The 20,674-nt window shown below is 44.6% G+C and overlaps 1 protein-coding gene across 2 annotated transcripts in view; it reads right to left on the reverse strand.

The window, feature by feature from the left end:
• ZNF516 (zinc finger protein 516) overlaps positions 1-20,674 on the reverse strand; it is a 128,639-nt gene extending 107,965 nt beyond the window's left edge. Inside the window, exon 1 of one of the 2 annotated variants that reach the window (XM_062633112.1) lies at positions 20,543-20,674. The gene's annotated coding sequence lies outside the window, so the exon portion shown is untranslated. Of the gene's footprint in view, positions 1-8,411; positions 8,434-20,542 lie in introns of those variants that run through there. The other variant, XM_062633114.1, reaches the window with a different exon arrangement.

Raw genomic sequence — 20,674 nt, forward strand, 5'->3', positions numbered from 1 at the left:
AATGTTACCCACCCATAACAGAAAGACGGATCAATACACGTTTGATGATCACCAAACATAAATTGACCATTTGTAGTATTGATCAGCAGCTTTTTTTACACGTGCAGTAGTTTGAGGGAATAACAGGCACTTGGCAGTATCAACACTGCGCTGACAGAAAGAAAAACTGGCTGGCACTCATGCAACATCATGCCAGTAGATACCACGTCCATCAAACGTTGACAGTTTGGCAGATCAGGCACCCTCTGCCATAATGTCATAATGACTTCAATTTACTTCTCTGCAGCACCCAAGGGCTGCGATTTCATCAGCCATCCAAGTCTCTTCTCTTCAAGAACAAGATTCTCCTGCTTTTACATCCCTGACAGCTTCATATTTTTCCTTAAAGTTTCCTAGCAGGCATAACCAGAACAGTAAGAAACACAAAGCTGTTACTGCTTCCCTCATAATGTATATGAATAACAGAAATTTTATTTAGTAACTAAAATTTCACGCTTAAGATTCAAACAGGCTAGTTTCAAGTGCTGAAGGATGAACGGAAACAGGAGGAAACCCAAAGAAACCCGCTGGGGTTGCAATTTTTACAAGCCCAAGGTAGGTAGGCTGCCCACACTCCTAAGTGAAGATTAAGATGCTAGCATTTGACTTCCAGAGATGTACTGCCATCTACCAAGAAGAGGCAATAACAGTTTTAATCAAAGATGGGAGGAAAGCACAGGCAGCTATGTGCATTCAGGCCCCAGTGGGAGAAAACAGGTACATCACTGCATGAAGTCACCAAGACATCATAAGCAATCAGGAGATACTCACTCAGGCATTTCCTCGCAGTTAAGTCAGATGCTGCAACAGGGGCAATGGTGGTGCCAATCAACAGTTGAAATGAAACTGCTGTCTGAGTTTTGGCACAAAAATGTTAAAGGGTCCTTAACTTCACTGCACCACTACTTTTAATTAGACAAGTATCTTTGCCTCCTCTTCCTTTCCACCTCCCAAATCCCTCAGCTCTTCTCTGCTGGCTAAGATAATTAGCTGAATATTTTACATTACCTCGAATAGTACAATCTCAATCTTTTCCTGTAAAACTTAACAAGTGGAACAAGAAGCGCAAACCTTTTCTTCTGAAAGAACAGAGACTCAGAATTGAGAAATCAAACATGGGTTTCTGTATGCAATTTGTGCTTGCCACAGGAAACATTTTCTTCCTGTAAAGCATGGCAGCTTAACCTACACTTCTGGTAAAGTGGAGGTTGAAGAACTTTACCACCTAAATGCGAAGACAAGAGGTGAGGAGGCAGTCTTTCCACCAGAGAACTTCAAAGCACACCCTAACTCAAACATCTCAATGCTTCCAGTGCAGGTGAACCACCACCTTCACATCATATCCCTGCCCTCCCCACAGCTGCAGCATGAAGGCCCCCATCTCCCCACCTCCAGCTCCTCTGCCCCTTCACCAGGCTCTGCCCTCCACCACATGACCACTGTGACAAACGAAGACACCATGCCATGAGGGACAGAGGCTCTTTCTTATGGGATTTGGCTGCTCAAGAAGCCTTACCCATTGGGCCAGAAAGGATGGGTAAGAGACCCACACAGCATGAGGCACACCCGTGGGAGGCACAACTTCCATGTTGTTGGATCAGCATAAAGCAAACAGTGATTTCATTTCAGTTTGCAATGGTTACATCCTATGTAGAGAGAAAAAAAAATGTTTGGTCTTATCATAAGCCAACTTCTCATTCACCTAATAGCTTTTAAAAATGAAGCAACAAGAAACAATCCTAAAGAAAAGTTTATATAAGCTACCCTAGCATACACAACCACAAGGGACTGTTATATAAATACAGAATAATTACATCTTAATCCCCTGTTTAAAGAGACGGATCTTGTTAATCTGAAGAAGTATGCAAACTCTTTTTGTTCTGCTGTAAAACCTCTCCAGATTATTAAATCAGTAAGATCAGGTACCATATAACCTAGTTCAAAATGCAGGCACCTGCTACAATACAGGATGGCTCACTGGTCAGTAACCGCAGGAAGAATAACTACGCATAGGACGACTGAACCTGACTGCACCCTGGTGATTGCATCAACTCAGCCTTATCACATTTTAGCATACTTGCCAACTGATACAGCCCAACCAAATCCCTTCCTCCTCACCCTTGCAAAGTTGCACAGGACATCTAGCGTGCTAATGAGGTCTCTCAGAAGACCTGGTTTTCACATCTATCAGTGCCACAACAACAACAAAAATACAAAAAACAAAGTGTGTGGATAAAAAACTAAAACAACCCCAAAAACCCCAAACTGCACCTCTCTCAGTACTGATTCAGCCATTCCATAGCAACCCTTTCCTGAAAGAAGGGCTACAGCAGGCTGAGGAAACGACCCGGCCCAGGACCGCTGTCAAGGTCACCTCTCCACCAACAGTCACAGTGAAGGGCCATCTCCATGCTCAACTGCATATACTGTTCTGCTTTATAAAGAACAAAAAACACCCCATACCTCTACTTTTGTCTGGGCAAGGGGAGGTATTTTTCACTCTTTGACCTTGGAGTCTGAACTTTGCTTTCAAAGCCTGAAAGTTCTCCTTTTACTCAATGGGGAGCATACCATATCCATACACATCTCCAGAGAGTGACAACAGGGTCCAGTGAATACATCAGTTTTGCTTATGAGTTTAATATTCACACATTCCTACTGAGACTTCACAAGTAGTAAAATTGCTCATCCAGAACAAAGCACCAAGTTTGAGGTAAAATGTTACCTGACACTGCCATGAGCACTTCCTTGAAAATGTTAAAATACCATTTTGCTTTACCGTAAACCTTTTAAACTTGCAATATTATATCCTTCACCAGGACCTTTCTAAAACAAAAAACTTTTCATATGAAAACTAATCACCTCCCCCCAGAAAAAAACATTGCCGATACACAATACTGTAACATCTATGCTGTTTCAAGAGGAAGAGTTAGTTCATTTTAAGAATAAGTAATTCTCACTGGCTTCTCTGCCTTGGAGCCTTCCAACCATACACTAGAGAAGACTCTTCTTTGCAGTGACACCTGCAGTGACTCCCTCTAAGCGCATATGCAAGCAGGCAGTGTCAAAACATGCTTCCTGAAGTGATGCCTGAGGAAGTTTTTGGCCAAAAGACATCCGTATAGGGGTTGCAGCATGAAAACTAAAAGAGGGGAGCACCAATGCACTTCCCTGCTCAACTGCTCCTGCTGTCACAACAGGGCATGTGGAGCAATGGGGCAAGAAGATCTCACCTATGGTATGTCAGCACTGCATTAATTAAATTACTTCATTTAGTAAAGTCGGCATTTTAGCTCCCCTAAACATTTTACACCTTCTCCTCCTTGCTTTTAGAAAACTCCACAGGAACAAATGCTCTTGCTTGCTCCTCCAGTTCCCAACTCTGCACTCTGCCATCCTGCAGGTATCTGAGTGGAAGCATCAGCAGGGATCCAATCCTCTGACCTACAGCAGCAGCAGCAGGGCTATCCTGCTGCTATTACTGCGTTATATGCCCAGCTAGGCTTTTAAGTCATCCTGAAGATGACAGTGTCCCTTAGGATAACTGCAATGCTATCACTTGGGCTGCCTGAGACCCTTCTCACTGAGCATAACTTACAGCTGACCTGGGCAGGGTACCAAGCGCCTGAACATCTTGAAAAACACAGCCAGTGGGGAGCTGTAACGGTTCAGACACTTCACAGATCTGAACACTACACCTGGGCATCAAGTGCTAAATCTAGCGCGCAGGGGCTCTGCGCATTTGTGACACTTCCAGGAGGACTCTGAATCCATAAACTAATGGTTGGATTACACTGATACATAAATATAGGGGTTCCATGCAGTAGACAAATTGTTTCTCCAGCCATTTAATGTAAATTATCTGGTTTTACACCCTAGTTAGGAATGTTTCAAAGAGAAGCATTGTTTCTCCTCTTGAGTAAGCAAAGCAATTATTTGAGCTCTAAAATTGGGCAACAGTGAGTTGTTCATTGCCTCTAAAACTAAACCCCCAGTTGCAAAGACTGACCCACATGAGCGGATCTCTGCAGACAGTTCAATAGGTTTCCAAGTGGCCACTAGCATCTGCCTATACAGATCAGCTTGCCAGACCAAGACCAAGCATCACATTACAAGCTTTGTACTCATGGCAAGTATGTTGATTAAATAAATGAAGAAATAAGGAAAGATCAGTTTTATTACTGGCAGCATGGCAACCCCATGCCAAAACTTCAAAACCTATTTAATTTTGGGCTCATGCTAATATTAGTTTAAAAATATCAAACCAATAATAATCCTTTAATCTTTAACCAAACAGCTATGTTTGTCCCTGGTTAAACTCTGCCAACACTGGAAATGAAGCAGAGATTAATTTGGTTCAATGAATTTGGCTTTTAACCTAGACAATAAAATTTACTTGTATAAAAGCTCAAATCCCAACTGGCAATGTAATAATGCCTTAGGGTACACTCTGGTTCTTGCCAACCTTTATAGCTTTAAAATAAATCTGTGACTTTTGTTTCCACATGTATAGGCATACGCTCTGTTTATATTACCAAAAAAAAAAAAAATCAACACTGACTTGGAAGGGTTAATAGTATGATGCTTGCTAATGTATAACCTCAAAACTATAGAGGACTACAAACAGCCTACTTTCTGCAAAACTGGGAGGTGGGCAAGGGAAAAAAAGGAAATATTTTGCTTTTTTTTAAAGATAAGAGAAGCAGAAATAACTGAACAACTATAGGATTCTGAAGTCAGTATATTAAATTACATTCTTACCTTTGGCATTAACTTTATCATGCACTCACTCTTATTCTAGTGAGCTAATACATTACTTAGCTACCCATCTTCTGTCATATTTGAGGAACTACAGAAAGCCATCTCTGTTTCTAAAGTTGTAATCATGACAATATTGCCTTTGTTTTCCCATTATCTTATAAGTCATGTACCATTTTCTCTTAACAGCTGACCTGTACTATAAACAAATATATTCACACAGCACGCAGGTGTGTTGTCCTGTATACAGAGAGGCCCAACTTGGCCTGACCTGCACCCCTAAAATCTCCACATTAGCAAGTATTGATGGCAAAGAGTTGAGGAGAATCCAGCCTATGATGCCGAGGAGGAGGCAAGGAACCAGAAGTGCATCACAGCATGCTGCTATACACACAGTGTTCTACATCATCATCATGCTTGGGCAAGGAGGCACCTGTATTTCCAAGGTTGCAGGTATTCTGTTTGCCTGGGTTTAAACAGATGTCCAGCATCAACAACAGAAGTGAAACCAACAATTTCACATTTTTCAAGTCCTGGCCTAGTAATACCAATGCTTTGTGTGTGTTTGTGTGTGTGCGTGCACGTGTGTGTGTGCCCGGACAATGCCAACGTTAGGATGACTGAGTCATAACACCACCCTGTGGGACCAGGCTGGGTAACCATTGCTAACACTGGCAAACTCTTACTCACAAGAAAGTGCCTCTGAAGTCAGCAAGACTTCTCAAATGAGTAAAAAGTGCCCACTGATGCCAAGAAAGATTATTCAGTGAGGGCTCTGAAGGTTTTATTTTGTAGTAGTGTATGTGTGCACATGCACAGGAACAGACATGACTACCTACAAGCCATGAATTCATCACTAATCTACAAGGCAGCATGGGTTACAGTGAAAAGCAGTCAAAAAGTAAGATAAATGACCCTATGCCATGACCTCAAGGTAGGAATAACCCCAGCTCAAGCTGTACCTACCTGTATCAGGGATAAATATGACACCGGGAGTACAAGGCTGAAGTACAGAGAGGCACAAGATACATACCATAAGCATCTCTCCTTCTGCTGGCTCAGTCCCATGTCATCCTGCTACACTTTCTATGCCGCAGTGCATATTTAGCACACTGAATGCTAACCTCCAGTCTCACGTATGCTGATACAAGTCTAAATTAACGTAACTGAAATCAGTGGAGAAACACCAATGAAATGCAGAGTGAGTGAGCAAAGCTCAGTCTCTAGGGTCAAGTTGGCACAAGAATCTGTACAATTTTCTGACCAGTATCTAGAAGAAATTACAAAGCCATTTACGCATCCATGGGATATGGCACCACTTTAATCCCAGCTTTACTACTCAGTACAGACATGAACTTGAGCTTTGTGCAGATTTACTACGCTGCACAGCTCTTACTAATAAGCTGAAGTTCCAAAACCAAAAAAATTCTACTGCTGTTTGCAAAAGTAGAGTGTCTTTGCAGTGAAGGAAAACTGCATAAACAACACTTTACCCCACAGGCACTGTACTCATGTGAACGCACCCATGCTACATGGCATGCCAAGCATTTTCCCTCCTTGTCTCCTCTCATCTCTCATGTGACTTTTCACCATCATCTTTTCACTACTAACCCTCTGTAAAAGATACAAAGACGAACCACCCTAATTTTTCTATGTAGCTGGCAGGTTAATTTCTGGGATGATCCAAATACTTTGGCACTGACCACATTTCCAGGCACTCACAGAGCAATGAAGAAGCAGAGGCCCATGGTGCTGTTTTCCTGCAAGCCTGGGACAGGACGGATCCCCACACAGAAACCAACGAAGTTTGGAGAAGAGCAGGAAGCAATTCCACAGCATCAACACACAGGCAGCCTTCAGTAGCAGGGAAACTGTTGCCAAATTTTTGCCTCCTATTGTGGATACACATTCAAATGCCAGCTGAGGATCAAACACTGAAGTTGGCTTCGCCCCTGCTCTAGTAAAATTCACAGTAAATTCAATTCTAATAACTTATTATTGTGAAGAGGGCTGTGGTAATTAACAGACATTTATTAGTGTTTAATTTGACAGCAGATATGCTTTGAAGAATTTTAATGACCCATTAATGGATCCATACAACCACATGTACACAGAGAAGATACAATCAAGTCCCGAGACCGATTCTTGCTATGTGTTTGTACACATCCCAGAACAACAGATCACCATTGCTACTGGGTGCCACCATATGACAACAGCTATAATTAATACTGTCCTGATAAATCATAATCTACTGTAAGCCTAAACCGCTGACTTTGTGTCAGATAAAAACAAATGCCTACCATGTTCCCACACACCTTTACCTGATCACCATGTTGTGGTTCGATTTAGAAGACGACTGTTAACAAAAGGAACTGATCAAAACTGCAGAGGCTTGAAAAAAGGAACTGCAGCACGTCCTCATTTTATCTCCCTTATAATGCTTAAAACATTTAAGTTATTACTTCGTTTTAACATACCAGAAACATTATACACAGTGCATTCTTCGTAAAAATAACCAGACTTACGGTCGTAACAGTGAAAGTCACGTCTAGAAAATGTGCTTTCAGGACAGATTCATGAGTATTCACAGAAAAGACGGTGGATGAACAACAGACTTCCCATGTGCCTTTTTAATGGCTGGTTTTGCTGACACGCATCTTTCACAAACTTAGCTAGTCCTAACAAATTCTATTCACTCACAGCAATTTCTTTGTTTCCTTTTTTAAGGAAGTTTGCTGCCAGTGCTGAAAATTAATCAGCCTTAGGCAGCTGTCAGCATCCTGCCTGCTATCCGCCTAGACCTCTTGTACCCACAGACCAGTTGCTTGGCATAGACCCATCCTTCTCACAGGCCTCTCGCAACACTCTGATTGCTCCCATTTTCATCTTGATGACAAACCTGCTCCGCTTCATATTCCTCCTTTAAAAACTCTCATGCTCAAGATGCCACATCCACCCACTTATCCCAAGCCTCCGCCACCTTTAGGTTTTAGATGAACATTGACACCGGCTCAAGTTCAGATGCACACAGCAGCTGGGAAACAGGGATTGTAGACCAAAGCAGACCTGGGGGACAAGAGGCAGAAAAAGGGTCTATGACAAGCAGTGACCTGTGAAGCATCTACAATAAGCAGTGACTGGTGCAGTGGCAACCAAGTCTTTAGTCCCTTAAAACAACTACAGCAAGAAAAATTCAGTTACTTCGCACAGACGCAAACATGTCCCAGGACCCCTGGTCATGAAGCAGGAGCGCAAGTCTTAGGTGCCAGACAAACACCAGGTACCTCCATTCCGTGCTCCTACACAGCTCCACACAATCCCTGCCTCCTTCTTGTGCTGCTGTGGAATGGCAGAGACCACCTGGCAGGTCAGTGTCACAGGAAAAAAAACACACAAGATCTCAGCTACACCGTGTCAACCTATTCCAGAAAGCGACATCCAGCGATGCTGTACAGGGTCACAATGACTGGGGGAGCTCCAGCCGCCACCTCAGGCTCACTGCTCATGAAGAAAAGCATCACCAACAGGCAACGATCATTTTACTACCTCAACACAGATAACTGCAGATTCCTGCCATGGTGATTTCTGATGAGAGAAAGAACAAAGACACCCACCTACAGAAACTCAGCGTCCTGAGGCACAAGGGAAACGCATTCTTCACCTTCAATAGTCTTCCTGGACATCCATGGCTCTTCCGAACACCCATTTTTTCCCCCCTTATTTCTGTGCAGTCTTGTTACATTCTCCTTTCCTATAAGGCTGTGTTCAGCTCCTCACGCCCTGCGTTTCCCTCTCCCCCAGCTTTTGCAGCGACTGCTGCCTGCACCAGCTCTTCACTGCCTCTGCAGAGACTGACGCTGATGCCAGCCGTGAAACGGCTGAGAGATCTTTACAAGTCAACTAGCTCATCTTGGCACAGCTCCGCTATCCCAAACGCAAGGTGTAACCTTGTGGGTGGAATTACACTGAGAGTAATTCTGGGTATCTGGTCTTCAATGAACTTCTCAGAGCTGCTGTAAAACTCCGTGAGAGAACCCCAAGTTACGCTCGTCAAAATCCACTAGACCTTAACAGCATGGAAGTGAAGGAGGGAGGATTGTGATAAGTGTTTCTCCTGCTCCTCCGCAAAATTATTTTTCATATATTTTTTCCGCATTCACTTCCCCCTGCACGTACACAAATATTTTATTTTTAAAAGATTACTGAGAAAATTCAAACTGAAAACTTCATTTTGCATGAGAATTTTGAATGAGAAACTGAGATTTCATCTCTTCAAATACTGTTCTCCGTATAATACACTGAACAAAGCAAGATATACTGGGTTTGTAAGAACAACGAAAATCTGTTTCATGTCTAGCATCTTCTTAGCCGTCAGACTCACACTTCTGATCATCTCATCCTTTTTCTGACATATTGAAGAGACTTTAGCTTAAGAGGAAGTGTGCCCTCTTCCATGGGGATAAGAGAAGACAGAGACTCTAATGAGTCATGGGGGTTTTCTCTTCTGCAGGGCAAGTACCAACTGGAAGGGCAGCATTCCCCATCCTACCAAGGCAGCAGCATCACTGAAGGGTCCCTATATGCTGCAGAGTAACCTGCACTCTGGTCTACACAATGACCTAAAAGAGAGAGGTCTCAAGCCAAACTTCAGACAAACTTCTCTGTCCTGCCACTGCCCTAGGCTGCTCACCCTTCACCGCATCTGTTACGCTCTCTCTCTCCCATCTCCCGTCCTCCGGGAGCACAAAACTCACGTACAAAGAAGCCACATTAAGGGGATAACCATCTGTCTTCCTCTCCAGTCTCATGATACAAGCCTTGACCCCTGGACATCAGTCCCAGAGCCTGCAGGAGGCTCGGACAAGCTTTTTGCAAGGGGAGATGAGGACCTAGGCCTTAGAAGGGTAAGGAATACATCTCAAGGACTCTGTTTCCTTCCCCTTCTTCAGCCTGCCGGACCAACCAGTCCCATGTGGATTCCTTTTTAGCTAATATTTTCCATTCCTCTCTCAAACCACATCACATTTCTCTTCTTAAACTTCTTGTTTCCCCTCCCATTTTCTGTCAGATCCAAGGAAGCAAAACCAGTTACAGGTCTCTCCACCAATCTTCTCCAGTACTCCAAACCTACCTAAAAAGTTGCAGAAGTCTTCACCTGCCATTTCAATCGCATTTCACGTGGCAAGTACTGAAAAGCCAAAAAACATCACTGGGCTACCTCAAGCTGTACACCAAGGTAGCAAAGAGGAGCGCAAAAGCCACAGCACCCCCTGAACTAGACAGCAGAAGAGTTAATATTGAGATATTATAGGACTCCATCGTGGCTCTCATGTTCCTATGAAGACTCAGAGGGAACAGCTTGGTTTGTAATTTTATGCCTAGCTTGGAAATGAACACACAACCTGAAGTATATAGGCAGCAGTCAGATTTTTTTTGTTATGCAGGGGGACACACGAAGTCAGTTTGTTGGCAGGTTATAACAAGGACTCACAGAAGTCTTCAGTCTACTGCACAGACTGCACTTCATATACATTATCATGACTAAACAAAAATGCTCTCTGTCCTGCTCTGGAACAGTAGGAGACATAACAGCAACAGGTATTTTGACATTTCATATTTACTGGCCTGCCTGAATTTAACAAATTACATTACTGCTTTAACTCCCGTTTTCAGATTTTTAGCAAGTCAGGCCAGCCCACTACAACACCCATGCTCCTCAGACATCCACTTCAGAGCATTAAAATTGAGGATAAAAGGCTGCCCGCAGTCTAGAAGACTCTTCTGAGCTGCAGCCACCCTCCTTTTAAGTGTATGGAACTTTTAAGTGAAAAGTTAGCCAACCTCTCCTTTTGCACTGCTTACTTTTGTGATACAAATACATAGCAACCTATAATCCCTAATCAACCTAGAAAATAAATGACTTGATAAACCAATCTGCTTGTAACCCCATTAACAGATTCTGGCTTCAGTATCAACAGGGTAATTTGCTGCGACTATTTTTAATCCCGACTGCTAAACCATTAATCCCACAATTTCCACATATTTCCCTACAACCACCACCACACTCACCCAAGGTTACCAATAATTTTGGAACTCAATTAAAGAGCAGATAAATAAGTAACATTTGCAAATATACACCTCTTGGCACTGGAGAACTGGGAGACTCCGATTACTCGGCTGATGCCCTTAAAGCCATTACTTTCTAATTGGAAGGAGTCATTCAGAAGCAAAGCTGTGTGTCTGGCATGTCACTTGACACCTGGTATGTACCGTTCATGATAAGATGAAGTCTCCAGTATGCTTGCCACAATGAGGAGAAGTGGGTTATTTCATCATACCACCAACAGTCACAGCTCTCTCTACTGAAAGATGTTCCAACTTAATGGGACCAGGTTTATCATCATAAATTGTCATGTTTTCTCAGACTGGCATTAAAACGTTCTCCAAGTATCATTATTAATGTCAATATAAATTATGCATTGAAGATCACAGCATTCATTACAGAGGTAAAATTTATCTGGGGGAAAGGGGAAAAAAAAAAGAGAAGAGACAAACAGAGCAAATCTAATTAGAGTAAGTATTTATAGATTTTGTGCAGCTTTTCTCAGTAGTGATGAAAACACTTCCCTAAAAATGGTCTTAAAATAAGCATTCACAGAGTCATTCAAAACAGTACCAAGAAAGCACTGTGTTAATCAGTTAAAGGTACAGTTATACACAGGATATTGCAAAGGGGCTGACGTGATAATACGTGAGACTGGTAGCTTATCCAAGGATATATCAACGTGCTAGCACAACAATCTGGAAGACAGACCCTTGGTTTCACGTAAGCAGCTACAACAGGAGGAAAAGCTGTATTTAGTGTTGGAAGGGTGGCGTTTAATGCTCCTTTCAACTTCTCTAAATTACAACATCAGCCATTCCTAATTGGTATACATTAGTATTCAAACACCACACTGGAATTAGAAGCTTAGCAGTTTTTCAGTGCGCTTACAGACACTTCACACAAACACATGAATAACCTTATTGAAATATTTCTGCATTCCAAGGTTAAAAGAAACGACTTTAAGAGACAGATGGTGAGCAACTGGTACCTCACCGAGGAGTGACACCAACTTTTGGGAGTTCTCACGCGATGCACTGTATGGGGCTAACTCCTGTTTACTGCATGCCTTGGGACTTTCGAGTAGAGCCCTGTCTTCTGAAACCCTGAAGATATGCATAGCTAGGAATGACGGGGGAAAGAAAGCCTAAAAATACAACTCCCGGGGGCTCCAAATTCAAAGCGAAAATAAGAGACTTTATTTCCCTAATTGCATAGTTTAAATCAATCCTTAAGCTGCCTGATTCATGGTTTTACCATACTTGTGGCTGCCAATACTGGTACCAGCTCACCAACGCAGGTGCCTCACAGTCTACTGCAAGGGAAGCCAGAATGCATCCGTTAAAATAGACAACCAAGCAACCTCTGTGTGAAGGCTAGAGCGGGAGTGGGGGAGGAAGTCTTCCCAAGCATATATTCAACCATCAAAGGAGCAGCTCTAGTTTCAGCCAGCAGAGACCGTAACACCTAGCTCCACAGTCCTTTACAACACACGGTGTCACTGGCTATTGTTTGTAACTCTTCCCGCAAATCATTTCAACATTCAGAGACAGATTATTTCTTAAGGAAATTATTTCAGAAGGGGGGAAAAAATAAAACTGCTTACTCATGAACCTGGTATCATTCTAACAATGAGGCAAAACAGCTAAAGACACAGTTACATTGCACAACCCTAAACGCATCGTTTATTGTACTAGATTGCAGAAAAAGAACATTCTGAAACACTGAAATAAATCAAGAGCATAAATGTGACTTCTTGTCAGCCCATACAATATGGGTTAAATGCTACCATATGGTGAGCGCATACACGTTACCCTTTAAAAACAAGGAACATGGCTATTTTCTTTCCCAAATCTAGTTTAAAATAAACAAACTTGATTATTTTAAAATGAGGCTACAGTTGTGACTCAAACACCTCAATTTCCACCAGCTCTTTTTTCTCCTCTCTTTCTTCACTGAAAACTAATGCCACTTCACTGCTCACCATCTTTCTTAAAAAGACAAGGAAAAATTTCTAGTAACTCAGCTTTATCCCTCATAATCAGCCAGCACATGCATTTCTACGCAGTGTAAAAACAGTGACAAGCCAACTCACCTTTCTGCCTTTAACTGCCTGAAAAGCAAAGCATGCGTGTGTGTGTGCGTGCAATGCGTTAAAACTCACTGACATATAATCCGATTTTCAGCAAACAATCCCAACAGGACCTGCCCGATAGAGCTCTCATTTTCTCTGCACCCCCAGCCATGTACTGAAACACACAGTTTCAGTACACTCCCAACCAAAAAGAACAAAAAGACTAAAGCAAACATGTCTGAAATACACACAGGGTAGCTGAAGCGGCTGCTGCTGGATTGAAAATTGCCTGTCTTAGCCTCTGTGCTGACTATTTGTTTTTATCATTATACTATAAATGAAACATGTCAGGAGTCTAAAAATAGCTGCAAAATGTAATTACATATGCTTTGTAGTCTCTGTTTTGCTTTGAAAAGAAGATTAAAAGCTAGATAGTTTCAGAAACTGGCCTTAAAGATTTGGGGAGCCATAAAAATTATTCTACTTAGTGATTTGGAGTACACTGCTGGAAAACATTTCCTTTGGGAAGTAAATATCATGGCCCCAACACGGAGCAGCAAGCTCCCAACATCATAGAGCAAGACAGCAAGAAAGAAAAGGGAGAAGAGTAAACAAAGAAAAAAGTAATTTCTTAGAGATTCTAAGAGCGCCCTGATTACGGATGTAATACTATAAGCTTTAATTAGGAGCTAAGTGCTGTGTGCTAAATTCATCCCCACGCACAGCCCTGTAAATTCAGAGTCACTCTACTAAAGTTACACAGTCATCGTAAACCCAAGGTAACAGCAACGTCTGGCCTACGGCTTCTGCAACAGCCCGTAATGAAACATGGATTTTGTTGAACAAGCGTTAAGCTATGCAATATCCTGCTGATACAAATTAAATTCTTTTCCATAAGCAATCATTCCAATGAAAGGTTAGAAAAAAAGGACAATAAGTAGTCATCAGAACATAAGTAGTTTTGAATCCACAGCAAAAAGCCCCTGTTCCTCTATGAGGCAAGACTTAAAAGAGTTTAAAGCAGTGTCATCATTAACAGAAGACTTGGTCATGGTGTAAACTGCCACTGTCCCAGTGTCCCTGCAGCAGGCACTATGTGCAACGTTAGCTCCCAGCTCGGGAGCGGTAAACGAACGAATTATCTTACAGCAGCCTTGTGCTACTGCTATAAAATACCTGCTAGAATTTATTAGGCAATAAATACTCTGGCAGCAACTTACGAGGTGCAAGCATTGTCCATCCGCACACTAATTTAATCTTAGAACATATGCTTAATGCCCCGAGTCCATTTGCATAAGCGCTGTTGCTGTAATATAGTTTCAGGAACACAAGGAGAAACTGCTAACACGAAGTGTGTTACAATGCTGATGGGCCTCTACAGATAAGCGAGATGTAAACAACATCAAAAACTGAGTAACTGACGTTGAGTAACCATCGCATCAAACAACAGAGAGCTCACTGGCTTCAAATAGCAAAGCAGGTTCAGCAGACCAAGAGACCCAACATCTGCTGACTAACAGTTAGGTAAGGAAAGTAAACATTCGCAATGAAGTCATCATCCTAATGAAAGCCATGGAGATGTTAACTACCTGGGCCATAAGCCACTAGCACGTTTTAATGCGGGCTCACTAACATAATATTTACTAGAATCGCTCCTGCTGGAAAAGGAAAGGAAGACCCCTTTACTTCTAAGGCAGAAGTGATAATCAAGACATACTGCTATATGTTAAGGCATTCTAACTCCCTAGTAGTGTATTGATGACACCTGGAGTTACTGTGCAGTTACAGCGGGTAACTTAAAAACAGAGTTTTGTCTTCAGTGGCTGAGTCAGAATAGTTTTATCCTTGCACTGAAATGTATAAACATTTGCAGCATGTAAGATGTCTGCTTTGAAAAAGCAATGTTGCTTCAACATTCAAATATTTATATTGCAGATATCTAATCAAATAAATGTGACTTCTTTTGTTGCCATGAAGTGATTAATTACCTGGATTACCTGTATGACTTCAGAAAAAAAGGAAAAAAAAAAAAAAAAAAAAAAATCCTTGTTTTCAGTTCCAGTTAAGTTTTAGCTAAGTTTTAGCTGATTAACTGCCAATATTGTTAAGGATTTCAGACTCACACAGAGAAAATGTAATTCCACCCAGAGCCAGGCTCCTGCAACTCACAGTACTCAGTGAGAGTAGCAAGCATGCTCATTAAGGGACTGCACTGGGCTCACAAGCAACAAGTCAATTTACAGGATGGCTGTACACACTCTTACCCAACCAAGGAACATCACACAGCTACGAAAAACAACGGAAGTCCATTCCCCTTTTCTGCACAGAAATCTAGTGCCCATTCAGGCTCAGAAGGTATGTGCCTACAAATTCATACTTGCACCTCAAAAACTTTAACAGGCACATTTTACTTGCAAAATTTACAAGCTCGGACAAGTTGCTTCCTGCGAAATGCAATCACTCTGTATTTCAGCTTTCTATTTTGATGACTTTAAGAAACAAGATAGTCAAACCCAGCTTTCCAGTTTGAGCACACATCTACAGGCTTCATCACTGGTCTCGCAAAAGCATTGGCTCATTTTGCACAGTGTATGTAATCCCAGAAAAGTCCTGAAAGTACTTGTCATGAATTTAAGTCTTCACAGAAGTGAGGCCTTTCAAAGTTGACAGGTTTTGGACCATACTAAATATAGATGCACTCCATAAGATGGGACCTCAGCATAAAACTCACCAGTTAGAATCACACATATCTACAGATCGATACCTGTTGAAGTCACCTGCACATAAAGACCTCGAAAAACAAACCTGAATAAACAGATGATCCAGTGACGCTCTTCCAGGCTGCCCGCCTGGTACCAGCCACGCAAGCGCCCACAGCAAGGTGCATTTTAAAGACTATTTGCTTTTCAGTCAACCAAAGACAACATCCCTGCTTCTGAAGTAGGTACGTAAAGCTTTAAGACATAAATATCTTCCTTTGCTAAGATGAGGGATGGCTGCCCTTGTAACAAGCAAAGATTCAGAAGGATGGCACAACCATTTTCAACCCCTTCAATGAGTACTTTTGTAATGATAATTGCTATTACTGCATCTTGGTGACAGCGAGATACAATGACCAACTATAAAAAGATACGATAAACCTAATTTTTAAAGCAAAGACATTAGTCACTGTCACAGGAAAACCTTATAATCTACAAAAGCTGAATGTCACTGCTGCTGCTCCATTCAGCCAGCTATACTGTTACCGAGGTCACTTGCAAATAACAACAGGTAGCTTTCACTCTAGTCATGTAAGTTGTTTTCTTTTCTAGGATGCACAGAGCAGCAGTCATTCACATGTTTTAGCCCCATAAAGCAATTTAGAAGGCTGTGCTGAGCCTAGATCAGAGCGCTGCTAACAAATACCATTCTTTTCTTTAAACATGTTTTGGATCACTCCTTAAGACAATGTTATTCTCACTGATATTGGTGTTTAGCTTTATTTCCTTTCCTTTTGTAAGCATTATTTTTGCATATTAAACTAACAGTTTAGAGAGGGGTTATAATGCCCTATTGTTCACGCAGGCCACTTATCACTAATAGATGTCACTTCAACACCACTCAGTTTTATAGGAACTACAGGCTTGAAAACAAATCCCAGGTAAGACTTTTTAGAGATACCTAAACTCCACACAAACCACTTCATTGTACAGAGTTCATTCAAGATGGCTATGGCAGCTACTCTTGTGAAACAAAAGATGTCTGCCAAAATAACTACACCATAATACTAATTACAACTCAGGTGCTCCTACACAACTTCAGCTTCCAGTTCTACCAGAGATCTCCAAAAACCACCAAGGCCCACTCCTCCTCATTGCCTGGGACAAGACACGTTGCACAGAGCAGCACATGACTAGGACAGGCAGCTATGGGTTTGCTGTTACAGAGCTGAAGGACATGCTGACAGTGAACAAGAGATGACTCCTCATCCCAATCAGCCACCACAGACAAAACTACAAGAGCTAATCTCCCAAAATACTCCCTGCCTCCATGAAACTTCTGCTCCTACCACCACCACCCCTCCCCAGCGCTGCTCTCCCACCAAAACCTCTTGCAATAGTTAGTTATGGCTCACTAGCAGCCGGGGGCGGGGGGGGGCTCTCTCGAGAAGCAGGCACGATGTTACACTCAGTACTCACCATCACCTGTACCCATCCATGGGACACAGCCCAGCACCACACACACATGTGTATCAGCACACACATACACCTGCTCCATGAAGCACCCCCTGACTCACACGTGTGCCCCCACACATGTGTTCACCTATTCAGTCCCCATCCTGGCATACACATGCATAATCCCTGCAGCAGCAAGACCTGCAAGTACACACACGTGACTTATGTGCAGCAATGCAGCGTACCCCATCTCTGGCCATGCATGCATGCACACAAACACCGTCCCATTTGCAACAACATGTGCCCCTGCCCTGCATGCAGCAGTGTGCCCCCCAGCACATACATACACACACCCCCTTAGCCCCATCCGCACACCCCACCATGAGGCAGAAGGGAAGATAAAGCGGAAGCAGCAAGTTGCTGCCCTCACTCAGGGTCAGCATCTCCCCTGCTTGGGTCCCCTCTATGGCACACAGGGCCTTAATGCACCATGGCAAAGCAACGGTCAAAAATAAAGACACACACACCTCACAAAAATGAAAGTCTGTGTTATCAAACCATCCAAACGCCATGCACGGGATGGGGGCACAAAGAGAACATCCTGAGAAGCAGACAGCCCCCCAAATCAATCCACATTATGCCACTCAGCTTCTGCTTAGAATTATGCTGTATTGGGGGTTGGGGGGGGGGGAGGGGGGGGGAGTAGAAGCCAACTAAATACACGGTTGCCAAGTCGAGTTAATGAAAAACCCTTTGGCTGTTAACTCATTTAGTGCAGCAAGCATGAAATAAAGTCCATGGCACCCGGCCAAAGCACAGCAGCCCTTTGCCGGGCAGGCTTCTGGGACCTCTCCCCGGCCCGACCGCCGAGGAGCCAGCTCAGAGCTGCCCAGTTCTGAAAAGCTGCTCTGATCTTCCTCTAAAAAGTGACTAAATCTGCCTCAAAAACAACCCCAACAACATCGATGGCACCGCCAAGCCCGAGAAGATGTTTTGTAAGGGCACTTTCGCATCCACTTCCAAAAGAAGCCCAACCCCATCACCGAGAGGGAAGCTCCGAGGAGATGTAAAGGATGAGGCCGGGCGCAGAATGGGGGAAGGCAGCTGCCCGGCCCGGCCCAGCGGCTGCCCGGCCCACATCGCCGCGCCCCGACACCCCGGGGCCGGGCCGGGCCGGGCCGGGCGGTGGCGGGGGGGCGGGCCCGCGGACTGGGGCCGCCCCGGCGGGGCGGGGACCGACGGCGGGCGGGGGCTCAGCTCCGCGGCCCGTCCGACCCTCCGTCCGCCCCCCCACGCCCCCCATCCACAGCACCCCCCGCGGCCCTGCCCGCCGAGGAAACTTCTCCGGTCGCAAGGAAGAGTTCGGCTCCCAGGGCGGGGGGACGAGGGGGGCGACCGGCGGCGATGGGGCGGGGGGAGAGTGGGAGGAGGAGGAGTTGCAGCTCTCCCCAAAAAGGGACTTTGACCCCTCGCAGCGCTCGCCGGCAGACCCCGAATACCATTATTTTTGCCACAGGACGGACCCTCGCCGCCGCACGTCTCCACAGCGTCTTAATTTATGAACTCATCAGCCTAATTTCATTATTTAATCATGCGCCCGGCAATCGTGTTTCCTTAAGAAAGGACTGACCTATTTTTGGCTGGAGATAAACGATCATGTTAACAGATGTTAATCTTGTAATCTGTTTTTCCTGTAAGCACTTCGCATACCCGCGTTTCAAACGTTAAAAATAATAATAATAAAAATAATTAAACAACAACAAAAAAAAAATCTTTCCCAAACGACCTGACGTCACGATTCGGCTCGCATTAAAATAAATAAATAAATAAATCTCGCAATGGTTTCAAAGACATTAAATCTTTTTCACTTTATAAATGCTGATTTGTTCTGCCTCAACTCCCACAGGCTTTTATTTGCATTTCAAATTCCACAGGTTACACCAGTCGTCTTTTCAGAAAATGTAAACCAACAATAAGGCAGCAAATGGGGGGGGGGGAAAGGGGGGGGATGAGGGGGGAAACCCTGCATCTGGATTAAATAAAGGCCAGGATTAATGTTTGGAAAGTAGTCCGAGCAAAATTATATTTGCGCGTCCAGTGCCCGAGCGCCTCCGTATCTGCGGGGGGAATGTGAAGGCTCAGCCGTGGGCACACACAATGCGCATTCCCCACACGATCCCCGCCTGCTGCTGGGAGCTTATTAACGCTCCTAATAAATGGTGCCCGGCTCCAAACCCACACTTTTCGGTTTAAAAAAGGAAAAAAAAAAAGCCCAAACCCAAGGGGTTTGTCTCCAGCGATTAATGGCAAAGGTTAGGTGCTTGGGGGGGAAGCAAGGGCCGGCTGTCATGCCCTCCCCACCATACACATACAACACACACATACACGCTCGGCCGGTCCACACACCCCAGCTCCCTCCCTCCCTCCCTCTCGGCGAAGTTCACCCATCCAAACTTTCCCCAACTTGCCCGAGTGCTCCGCTCGCATCAGGATCGCGACTGGGCGCTATGCTAATGATCACCGGGGATAGCAGCGGGGGGAGGGAGGGAGGGACGAGGAGGAGGAAAGCTTTTATAGCACAAAATGTCTGGAACTGCATTATTTCTATTCTTCTTTCCTCCTCCCCCCTCCTCTCTTTTTTTTAACATACACATCAAGGCCCCCCCACCCCACCCGCACCCAACGGGCTATTTTTCCTCTTCTGGCAATAACCGCTCCGGAGACATTGTCCTTCTCGTTGTCTGTATGTGAATAATTGTTTTCCCCGTCCGCCCGCCCCCAACTTCCCTCGATGAACTGTGTACTTCTGCGAGGGGGACCCACTCGTGGAGAGCGGATAAAAAACAAGGGGGGACGCGGGGTTGGGGGGGACCCACGCACCGCCACACATCGGGCATCGCACAAAGAATACTATGGGGCGGGGGGAGAGGGGGGGTTAAATAACTAAAAAAAAATATCAACCCCACTTAATAATTAAACTGGCCATTCGGGGCTCCAAGACCCATCACCCACCTCCGTTCCCCGAAGCGTTTTACTTTAAAGTGAGGCAATTTGTTCTTTGTTTCTTAATGCATTAATATCGCAGTCCCCGCGTTGTCCCCCCACCCACAGCCCCTGATGGACCGTACAAAGCCAAAAGGCTTCCAGAGCCCACAAACACCCCACCCCCGCTACTAACCCCCCCCGGCACCACCACTGCAGTAAAACCATCATCCTCCTCCTCCTCCAAGGGAAACAGCGCAAAGTTACCATTTTGGAGCCGCTCCGGTGGCCGGGCGGACAGCCGCCTCTCCTGGGAGGGGGATTAAGGGGCGGGGGGGGGGGGGCGCGAAGTTTCCCTTCTCCCCCCATACATACACACACACACACACACACACACACCGAGCCCCCGCTGCCTCCCGCGCCGCCCCTCACCTCCTCGCCTGGCCGGCGGCCACTGCCGGGGAAGGGCGCGCCGAGCCGCCTGCCGCCGCCCTGAAGGTGAAACCACGCGCCGCATGCGAGCGGCCGCGCGCTCCACATGATCCGCCGAGCGGCTCCACTGGC

This window comes from Pezoporus occidentalis, unplaced genomic scaffold (assembly GCF_034315485.1).
Source record: "Pezoporus occidentalis ecotype Australia unplaced genomic scaffold, CSIRO_AGI_Poc_V1 ctg4, whole genome shotgun sequence".
Taxonomy (NCBI): Eukaryota; Metazoa; Chordata; class Aves; order Psittaciformes; family Psittacidae; genus Pezoporus; species Pezoporus occidentalis.